The 11,589-nt window shown below is 40.8% G+C and overlaps 1 pseudogene; it reads left to right on the forward strand.

Annotated features, from left to right (window-relative positions):
• Positions 1-10,345, forward strand: part of LOC100041672 — a 29,752-nt pseudogene extending 19,407 nt beyond the window's left edge.
• The last annotated feature ends 1,244 nt before the right edge of the window (positions 10,346-11,589 follow it).

Here is an 11,589-nt window from a genome sequence, read left to right on the forward strand (position 1 = left end):
TCACTTCTGTTAGTTTTAGTGTGTCCCTGTTTAGTTTCTGTTTCCATGATCTGTCCATTGATGAAAGTGGTGTGTTGAAGTCTCCCACTATTATTGTGTGAGGTGCAATGTGTGCTTTGAGCTTTACTAAAGTTTCTTTAATGAATGTGGCTGCCCTTGTATTTGGAGCATAGATATTCAGAATTAAAAGTTCCTCTTGGAGGATTTTACCTTTGATGAGAACGAAGTGCCCCTCCTTGTCTTTTTTGATGACTTTGGGTTGGAAGTCAATCTTATCAGATATTAGGATGGCTACTCCAGCTTGTTTCTTCATACCATTTGCTTGGACAATTGTTTTCCAGCCCTTTATTCTGAGGTAATGTCTATCTTTTTCTCTGAGATGTGTCTCCTGTAAGCAGCAAAATGTTGGGTCTTGTTTGTGTAGCCAGTTTGTTAGTCTATGTCTTTTTATTGGGGAGTTGAGACCATTGATGTTAAGAGATATTAAGGAAAAGTAATTGTTGCTTTCTGTTATTTTTGTTGTTAAAGTTGACATTCTGTTCTTGTGGCTGTCTTCTTTTATGTTTGTTGAGGAAGTACCTTCTTGTTTTTTCTAGGGCGTTGTTCCCATTCTTGTATTGGTTTTTTTCTGTTATTATCCTTTGAAGGGCTGGATTTGTGGAGAGATAATGTGTGAATTTGGTTTTGTCGTGGAATACTTTGGTTTCTCCATCTATGGTAATTGAGAGTTTGGCTGGGTATAGTAGCCTGGGCTGGAATTTGTGTTCTCTTAGTGTCTGTATAACATCTGTCCAGGCTCTTCTGGCTTTCATAGTCTCTGGTGAAAAATCTGGTGTAATTCTGATAGGCTTGCCTTTATATGTAACTTGACCTTTTTCCCTTACTGCTTTTAGTATTCTATCTTTATTTAGTGCATTTGTTGTTCTGATTATTATGTGTCGGGAGGAATTTCTTTTCTGGTCCAGTCTATTTGGAGTTCTGTAGGCTTCTTGTATGTTCATAGGCATCTCTTTCTTTAGATTTGGGAAGTTTTCTTCAATTATTTTGTTGAAGATGTTTGCTGGTCCTTTGAGTTGAAAATCTTCATTCTCATCCACTCCTATTATCCGTAGGTTTGGTCTTCTCATTGTGTCCTGGATTTCCTGGATAGTTTGAGTTAGGATCTTTTTGCATTTTCCATTTTCTTTGATTGTTGTGCCGATGTTCTCTATGGAATCTTCTGCACCTGAGATTCTCTCTTCCATCTCTTGTATTCTGTTGCTGATGCTCAAATCTATGGTTCCAGATTTCTTTCCTAGGGTTTCTATCTTCAGTGTTGCCTCACTTTGAGTTTTCTTTATTGTGTCTACTTCCCTTTTTAGGTCTAGTATGGTTTTGTTCATTTCCATCACCTGTTTGTATGTTTTTTCCTCTTTTTCTGTAAGGACTTCTACCTGTTTGATTGTGTTTTCCTGTTTTTCTTTAAGGACTTGTAACTCTTTAGCAGTGTTCTCCTGTATTTCTTTATGTGATTTATTAAAGTCCTTCTTGATGTCCTCTACCATCATCATGAGATATGCTTTTAAATCTAGGTCTAGGTTTTCGGGTGTGTTGGGGTGCCCTGGACTGGGCGAAGTGGGAGTGCTGGGTTCTGATGATGGTGAGTGGTCTTGGTTCCTGTTAGTAGGATTCCTACGTTTACCTTTGGCCATCTGGTAATCTCTGGAGTTAGTTGTTATAGTTGACTCTGTTTAGAGATTGTTCTTCTGGTGATTCTGTTACCGTCTATCAGCAGACCTGGGAGACAGATTCTCTCCTCTGAGTTTCAGTGCTCAGAGCACTCTCTGCTGGCAAGCTCTCTTACAGGGAAGGTGCACAGATATCTTGTTTTTGGACCTTTTCCTGGTCGAAGAAGAAGGTCCAAAACAGGGCCTTTCTCAGAAGCTGTGTTGCTTTGGCAGTTCCCAGAAGCTGTCAGCTTCTGTGGTGCAGACTCTCACCTGTGCAGACTAAATTCCTAAGTTCCAGGGAGTCCCGGAACCAAGATGGCAACCGCTGCTACTGAGGCTGAGGCCGCCTCCCGAGCCAGGCGGACACCTGTCCTCTGGTCCGGACGGTGGCCAGCTGTCTGCGGCCGCCAAGGGTGCTGCCTCAGCAGCTCTGTGCTTCCGCCTCTCCCAGAAGCTGTCCGGTTCTCTGGCGCACCCTCTAACCTGTTCAGACTAATTTCCTAAGTTCTGCTGAGTCCCTGAACCCAGATGGCGACCGCTGCTACTGAGGCTGAGGCCGCCTCCCAAGCCAGGCGGACACCTGTCCTCTGGTCCGGACGGTGGCCGGCTGTCTGCGGCCCGCCAAGGGTGCTGCCTCTGAGGCTCTGTCAAGTCAGCCCTGCTTAAACACAGGGGAACTAATGCACCTATGAACTCAGAGAGACGAAAGGAGAATTCTCAGGGCCTGTGATGGTCTATACTCCATGGCATATCATTGTAGAGAAAAGAAATAGACACAAGCTCCAATCCCAAACCCAGAAACTATTAATAACAAATGAAAAATTAGTTCTCTCAAATGAAGTCTCCCTGAGGATACAGATCCCATTCAGATGGGCAGGTCTGCAGGCCAACACAAAGTGAACTCAGGGGCCTCTTTGGAGGTCCTAGGTCTCATAATGTTTTGTCAGGCCTTTTATCTTTTTTTTTTTTTTTTTTTTTTTTTTTTTTTTTTTTTGCTTATTTATCTTAAAACCCACTAGCTGTTCTCTTCAAGGTCACACCCTAGCACACTCCTTCTAGGTGCGTTCTTACCATTTCCTCTAAGTGAGTGGAGGCTCCCTGTGTATTTCCACACCCTTGTACTTTAAGAATTTTCAAGGCAGGGTATATCCCCTCTCACTGAGTCCAGACAAAGCAGCTCAAATAGAAGAACATATCCCACATACAGGCAACAGATTTTGAAGGAGGCCTCCACTCCAGCTGTTAGGGGACCCACATAAAGACCAAGCTGTACATCTGTGTAGGGAGGCCTATTCCAAGCCCATGTGTGTTCTTTGGTTGGGGGTTCAGTTTCTGAGAGCACCAAAGGTCCCAGTTAATTGACTCTGTTGGACTTCCTACAGTGTCTTTATCACCTTTGGAACCTTTGCTCATATATTATGGCTACCAATGTTGGGTTTTTATTGGAATCTACTGTGTGTGAACATGTCCTGCATCTATATGAATTTCTCATGGTTTTTCATTGGCTCTTTTTGCTCTATATATTTTGTTATATCCCAATATGTAGCAGTTACCTAGGTCTTATATTCCATCTAGGTCTTCATATTTTACCTGGATCCCAAGAATGTGTTGGTGGTCTAGAAACCACGAGATACTGAAGTGATTTCTCTCCTTACATCTGTGTGTCTCATAGCTGAATTCAGGTTTGGCAACAAGTGCCATTGACCATTGAGATATCTCACAGCCTACTGGGCTCCCTAAAAAATTTTTCTTAAAAACACTATTTATTTCATTTTTTGTTTTTAGCGTTTTCAAAACAGGATTTCTGTTTAACAGATCTGACTGATCCAGAACTTACTCTGTAGACCGGCTAGATCAAATTCAGAGGTTCACCTACTTCTGCGTCCTTAATTCTGGGATTAAAGGCTTATAGTAGCACCTCATGGCTAAGGTAGATTTTGGTTTTATTTCTTCGATTTGGATTGGTTTTGAGAGAGAGTTTCCCTATTTTACAGGTTTCCCTGTTCCACACTTTAACCTGTAGATCAGTATGGGCCCTATAGGTCCACATCCCTCTGCCTGAAGGGTGCTGGGATTAAAGTTATTTGCCACCCATCCCAGCTCTGCTTTAATTATAAAACAGATCCTTAGTCAATAGGCTTCACTGGTAAATAATTAGCTACTTAGATAAAGCTAGCCTTGAACTCACTGAGCCCAGTCTACCTTTGCCTCAAGAGTTCAGGGATTAAAGGTGTTTGCCACCATTCTACTTATAGATTTATTTCTCTTAAAGATTTTTTCTCTGTGTTTTGTTGTTTTCTGTGCATATATGAATGTGCACCACATGTATGCCTGATGCCCACATTGTTGAGAAGGAGGGTTCAGATTTCAAGGAACTGGATTCACAGATCATTTCAAGCCACCATGTAGGTGCTCAGAATAGAATATTAACAGGTGCTCATTATTGAGGATCCAACTCCTCAGCACAGGTCCCACTCCTGATTTCATCTTGGGCAAGCATGCTGGTCTGATCCTACCTGACACATTATCTGTTTTCTGTCTACAAAGGGCAGCATCTCCCTCAGACCCTCTGTTTTCTGTTTCTCTTTAGGTCTTTTTAAAAACAGAATCACATGTAAGTCTCAGGCTGTCCTTCTATTTACAATATGGCTGAGGATCGGATTAATTGATCCCCCACTCCCAACTCTTGAATTGTGAGTTTCCAGGCACGGCAGTCATATCTGCTGCATGCACTGCTCGAAAGAGGACTCCCTGTATGTTTGGTAGCTCCCTACAAACTGAGTGTACACCCAGCACACTTGGACAATGTTAATGGAATCAGGCCGTGCTCCTTCCTCTAACTTTTGTGTAGGTACTACTGCAGTTTATTGAAGCATCCAATTCAGTCCTAGAGCTCCAGAACTTATTCCTGACTATTAAAAGCTGTCTCAAATCCAGTGACAGTAATATTGATGAATTGTTTTATGTCTATTATCAGCAATAGATTGAATCCTGATCTGACACAAATCAGACTGACTTTGTGTGCATGAATAAAAATTTGCCCAGATGTGGTGTTTCATATTAATCCTAGCAGGAAGAAGGGAAAGAACTGAGAGAAGAGGATTGCTAGAACTTAGAGTTTGGAAACCACTCTAGATTCACAGCAAGACCCAGTCCTGTACCAAACTCAAAGCTATGTAATAAAAAAGCAAATGAAGGGGGAAATCCACAAATTCAGTGATGTGCTGTTAAGTAACAAATAGAATGTTTGAGGGGTGTTGTGCTATGGATGCATTCTCACAGAGAGCTCTAATGCAATCAATGAAGTGGTTGGATGTTACATATAGAATTAAAAGGGTGGAGTTTAACCATCTAATCCAATTCTACTTCGAGGTTGAAGGGTGTGGGTGCAATAGGGAAGGTTACAGAGAGAGGCATATAAAGTCTTCAGTGGAGACAGAAAATATTCAGACCTCGAGGCAGAAAAACTGCCTAGTTTGTCTAGGACTCAGAACTGCATTACTCACAACTGGTATTTAATTGGTTTCCCTAGGGTTAAGCCGTTTGATGCAGAGCTCTTTAGACTCCAGGATAGTACAGGAAATTTCATTTTCTGTCTCTTTAGTAAAACACATTGAAGACCTTGGGTTTCATTCCCAATGCAGTTTTAGCCTCTTCTCCAATATATCTCTATGATAGCTTGTATACTTCATTAGTGTGCTTTATATATTTCTTTGATAGAAGAATTTTCTAAGCCCTTGGGCATGTTGCTCTGGGTTTGCTGGAAATCAGATCATTCTGACTAACCTGTTCCTTCATATTTCCTTTCACTGAAATGATGGTCTTCTTTGTTTTTGTGAGACCCTGGCTCACATTGTAGCCCTATAGAACATTTAACTTTGATAATCATTAACTCCCAATAGCAGGAATTACAATTCTGAGTTAATCAAATGTCTCACCTTAGTCTTTGCTTTAGATCATTTTCACATGTTTCACCTGATTTCCTGATTTTTCTTTCCTTTCCTTTTCTTTTTCTTTTTCTTTTTCTTTTTCTTTTTCTTTTTCTTTTTCTTTTTCTTTTCCTTTTCCTTTTCCTTTTCCTTTTCCTTTTCCTTTTCCTTTTCCTTTTCCTTTTCCTTTTCCTTTTTCTTTTTTCTTTTGTGTGTGTGTGAATGTGTGTGTGGAGGGGTTTGGTATGTTTTTGGGACCCAAGAGAGCCTGAAAGTGGTAGGAACCCACAGTTGTCATCTTCCTTAGTGAGAATTCAATATTGATCTACAACACAAGACTTTTGTTTGTATTATTTTTTTGCTTGTTTTTTTGTTTGTTTCTTGTTTGCTTGTTTTTTGTTATTCAGTTTTTGATTTGTTTTTTTTTCTTTTTTTAATTTTTATTACTAAATTTAATTATTCTTCAATTCATTTTACCCTCCAGTTATTATCCCACTCCTGATCTGCCACTTGATTGTTCTATTGTTCCTCATCCCATTCCTCCTCCTTGTCCCTTGCCCCCCCCCCTTTTTTGGTTTTTGAGACAGGGTTTCTCTGTATAGCCCTGACTGTCCTGGAATTCACTCTGTAGACCAGGCTGGCCTCGAACTCAGAAATCTCCCTGCCTCTGCCTCCCAAGTGATGGGATTAAAGGCATGCACCAACACTGCCTGGCCCTCCACCCATTTTTTTATTGATCACTTTATTTATTTATATTTCAAGTGTTATCTCCCTTCCTGGTTTCAGCTCTGCAAGCCCCCTCTCATGATCCCTCCTCTTTACCACTAAGAGGGTACTCCCCCACCCACCCACACACTCCTGCCTCACTCCTCTAGCTTATCCCCTTCACCAGGACAACAAGCCTCCACAGGACAAAGGACCTCCTCTCTTATTGAAGCCTTATAAGGAATCCTTTGCTACATATGTATCAGGAACCATAGACCCACTCATGTATGTTCTCTGGTTGCTGACTTAGTTCCTGGGAAATCTGAGGGGTCCAGTTAGTTGATATTTTTTTCCTATGGGATTGTAATCCCCTTCAGCTTCTTCAGTCCTTCCCTTTCTCTTCCATTGTGGTCCCCAAGCTCAATGCAATTGTTGGTTGTGAGTGTCTACAATTGTATTAGACAGGTATAGGCACAGGCTCTCAGAGAATAGCCATACCTTGGCATCAGCAACAGTGTTGGGCTTTGGTGTCTGCTGATTTTATAGATCCCAAGATCCCAGTCTCTGGATGGCCTTTTCTTCAGTCTCTGCTCCATTTTTTGTCCCTGTTTTTCCTTTAGATAGTAACAATTCTATGTTAAAATTTTTGAGATCTGTGAGTGGCCCCTTCCCTCAAAAGGGAGCCATGCATATTCATTGGGGGTTGCTTCTTAAAGTTCTATCTCCTCTATGTTCCATATTTCAGCTAGGGCCAACTGTACTGGTTCCTGGGAGTCTCTCCCATTTTGCATTCTTTCATTCTTTCCTTTTTTAAAGAAAGAGTAACAAATATATTTTGACCCAAAAATTAGGTGTCCATTAGAGTAATAGAGAGATTCCCATGATGCCAGTTTGAGAGTCTTTACACCACCAGTTTAGGGTGAAGAGGTAATTTGGTGGCTCTATGACTGTCATGGCAATAACTCAGAAGCTAAGTGGTTGATGTGATGGTGAGGGAATATTATAAAGTTTGTCTTGAATATATATTCTTTTCTAACTGCTTCCCCAGGAGCCTTTACTGAAGACCTGAGATGATGAGTCATCAGACCCCACCCACACACACTCTGCTGACACATGAAGCTTTGATCATGTCCTCTCTGGAGGAGTTGCCTACTGTGGTCTTCCCAGCACTATTCAAAGAGGCCTTTGCTGGCAGACACACCAATCTCCTAAAGGCAATGGTGGCAGCCTGGCCTTTCCCCTGTCTCCCTGTGGGGCCATTGATGAAGAAGCCTAACCTAGAAACCTTGCAAGCCCTGCTAGATGGAATAGACATGCGACTGACAAGAGAGTTTCACCCCAGGTAAGCAATATCCATGTATTGTATAAGGGAGCATGAGGAGTACACAATAGACATTGCCAGGGTGATTGGCTTTGTACTAAATGGATCAGATGCTTCTAATCACATCATCAAGTAGGGATACAAGGTTCTTGAAAGCTATTGTTTACTTATACTGAGGACAGTTGGATATGGATTAGAGTTGAATATGGACTAGATTAGATTTAGCCTCACAGTAGAATGAGCCTATCCCTGGCCTTCCCACAACTAGTAATAATAATTAAATTTTCTAATTAATAATTAATTAATCTCTAAGGAGAAATAATGGTTACCTTACTGAAAGAAAAGTAATCAAGTGTAATGAAGCCCAGGAAAGCTTCTGTAGCATACCTGAGTCCACCTTGGATATCAGGTGCTTAAAAAGTCAAACACCTTAAATAGGAGGGGAGCTGAGTTTAGATATATGTAGCAAAAGATGATTCAGGGTGTGCTAACATTCATATGTTTCAACCACAGGAGGGCAAAACTTCAGGTTCTTGACATGAGAAATATGTACCATGCCTTCTGGAACATACGGGCTGATGCAAATGACAGTGACTGTAAATCAAAGACATTGGATGAAAAGCAGCTAGTGAAGGTCCTTCCGAGATATGCACGGAGGCAGCGTCTGAAGGTCATAGTCAACCTGTCAATCAGTTCCCACTTCAATAAATCAAAGGCATATTTCTTGAATTGGGCCAAGCAGAGAATAGGATCCCTATATTTCTGCTGTATAAAGATGAGGATCTGGGACCCACCAGACCAAGTTATCAGAGACATCTTTAATGTTTTTGATCCAGAGCACATCACAGAATTAGAACTGAATACTGACTGGACTCTGTTACAGCTTGCACATTTTGCTCCCTACTTTGGGCACATGAAAAATCTTCAAAAAGTCTTCCTGGCACCACTCCACAAGAATACATCCCCTATTATCAATATAACAAATGCCACAGAAGCCAAGTGTGTTCACAAAATTATTTCTCAGTTTTCCCAATTCAACTGTCTCTAGCATATCTTCATGAAACACGTCCATTTTCTAAGAGACTACATGAATCAGGTCCTAGGGTAAGCAAGAATGGAGATCTGGGTCAGGTACAAAAGCAAATCTGTCTATCTTAAGATTAGTGGTCCATGATGCCTGTCAGTCACTAGGAACAAAATTTAGACATTCATTAGACTCTGAAAGTTGTATCTTGTTTCAATGTATACTGAAATATACAATGGGAATACTACAAGTTATAATAGTATCTCAAATGAGAACTCATGGTGTAGAGAAGTGATTTGGTGTAAAGAGTAGGTCAGATCTTGTAAGAATGAGTTGTAATTCTTCCTGGAATCATGCCCGCCCAATCAAATGGATAGGGAAGAGAAAGGGGAGTGTATAGATGAGTCAGGATACTCATTAGTACAGTTTGAACATGAGCTATATGCTCAGATCTGTGAGAACAGCCTTCTATCTTCCCCAAGTGCCAATGGGAGAAATGTTTTGAGCCTAAGTAGCACTGAGTGTATGGGACAGGTGAATGTAAATTAGAGCAAGGATGATTGCAGAAGGAATGATAGAATGTAGATTCAATGAGTCCACAGAATTTATCAAAATTCTGTCAGGACTTTCTTAGATTGGAAGTTCTTCTGTGTGTGTGTGTGTGTGTGTGTGTGTGTGTGTTTTAATGATGAACTGGTTTTCAGCTTGAGTGTGAGATCCATGGATGAATTGTGGGATTGGCATGAATGAGCAGATCCAATAGTAAGCATCATAGATGATGTACTTGATCCTTTTGTCAAACTGAGCTTGGGGCCCCTGGTTTATTCTACCTCTATGTACATCCCAGCCAAACCTTTACAACACTACTTTTTAGAACTAACCCTCTGGTCTCCTCTATCCCTAGGTGCCTGATGACACCCTTGGAGACCCTCTCCATCACTCAATGCCTAATTTCACAGAGAGACTTTGATTTATTTTCCTGCTCCCAAAACCTCTTTAAATTAAAACATCTGGAAATAAGAGGGATGATCTTATATGCTTTGGATCTTATGCCTCTGAGAGTTCTCCTAGAAAAAGTAGCAGACACTCTTGAGATTCTGGATTTTCAGTGGTGTAGGATGAAGGACTCCCAGATCAATGCCCTCCTACCTGCCCTCAGTCAATGTACTCTGCTCAACCAGATCAACTTCTACAACAATGACTTCTCCATGTGCACCCTGAAGGCCCTTTTCCAGCACACAGCCAAGTGGAGCAAGATGAATGTGGAACAATACCCTGCCCCTCTGCAGTGCTATAGTGAGTTGGGTCATGTCTCTGTAGAAAGATTTGTCCAACTTTGTCAGGAGCTCATGTATACTCTCAGAGCTATAAGGCAGCCCAAGAGCATCTCTTTTGCTACAGATAACTGTCAAAAATGTGGTAAGCCCTGTGTCTATGACCAGGGCCCAATACTTTGTTCTTGTTTTCAGTAAACATAGATACAAGACTTCTGGATATGAATAAATGACAGGCTTGGGACACATCTTTTATCTGCAGTGCTCAGAAACTGTGATTTCAGACACTTCCCATATGGTTGGAAATAAAGAGATTTACAGTGACTGGGACCCTGAAGGTTGAGCTTAACATTGGGACCATTTCGATGGAATCTGATATCAGGGGGGTTGTGGGGTCAGAAAAACAGTGTGGCATTTATATGTGGCTTCTGCCCAGACAGTGTATATATAGATGCTTTTTTGTGTACTCATAAACCTAGATGATCTCTCTCATGGGTCTTTGACTATTAAAAACATCACTATCAGGGTCAGGGTCTAGAAAGTTGAATAGGTCCAGGATTGGAAATACACTGTTATTTTATAAAGAAAGGTAAATTTTAGGTGATAAATGGCATGTATAAAATGAAAGTATTCGTGACACATCTTTCCCTTGTCTCTTGCCTGGGCTACATGTGTAACACTTTTGTGTGGCTGATCAGTTATGTGCACAAAACATTTAAACTAAAGTGAGCAACATAGACAAATTCTTTGAAGGAGGAAGAAAAGTGTCACAAATGGTTACTATACAGTACATTCAGACCACAAAGCACCTTGGACCCATCAAAGATGCCTAAAGGTAAGAAGACAACATAGAGCAAAGCAAACAGGCTTTCCATTCTAGCTTTGAACTCTTGATATTTTTGTCATGCCTTAATGAGTTTACTAACAGGAACCTCTATATGAGGTCTTCATGACATGTGTCTCTAGGGTCCTATTCCTATGGAGTCCCAAAATCTATGAAGTACCTATAGTATATGTAAAGGTGTCCAATAATATGCAGGTAACTTATCTACATGAAGTATTTACTTTTAAAAAATGTATTTTAAGGATTTAGTTGTAATAAAAACAAAAGAAAAGAATCTCCCTCTGCCTAGTCATTATACCCCTTTCTGTATAGCAAACTATCAATAAAATAATTTATTGTTACTCTGTATTTATTGAACACTTGGAACATGAGTCCTTTGCTTAAGATCATTGTTATTGTCTTTAAATTAAACTGTAGAATAACATATCAAAATTTAAGGACTCTGCCACAAATGCCCTCTGGAGAGAAGTCAAAATTAACACATTGATGCCAGGAATGTAACAATTAAATCTGGGGAAGATGGGTAAAGTTATCTGCTATGGTTGAACACATGGACATCTAGGCTGGCCTAAGGCACAGAGGAAGACAAAACAAACAAGCCTCTCTTAGGCTCCTTCTTTCTGTCTTCCCCTACATTCTGACTACCTGTCTGAATGTCCAGTTTCCTAGCCTTGTTCCTTAGGACCAGTGAACTCACCTGAAATTTGCTGACAATAAACATGCATTCACATTCTTTAAACAGGCAACCTGTAGTTTGGGAGAGATTGCTCACAGGTTAAATGC

This window comes from Mus musculus (genome assembly GCF_000001635.26).
Source record: "Mus musculus strain C57BL/6J chromosome 5 unlocalized genomic contig, GRCm38.p6 C57BL/6J MMCHR5_RANDOM_CTG5".
Classification (NCBI taxonomy): Eukaryota; Metazoa; Chordata; class Mammalia; order Rodentia; family Muridae; genus Mus; species Mus musculus.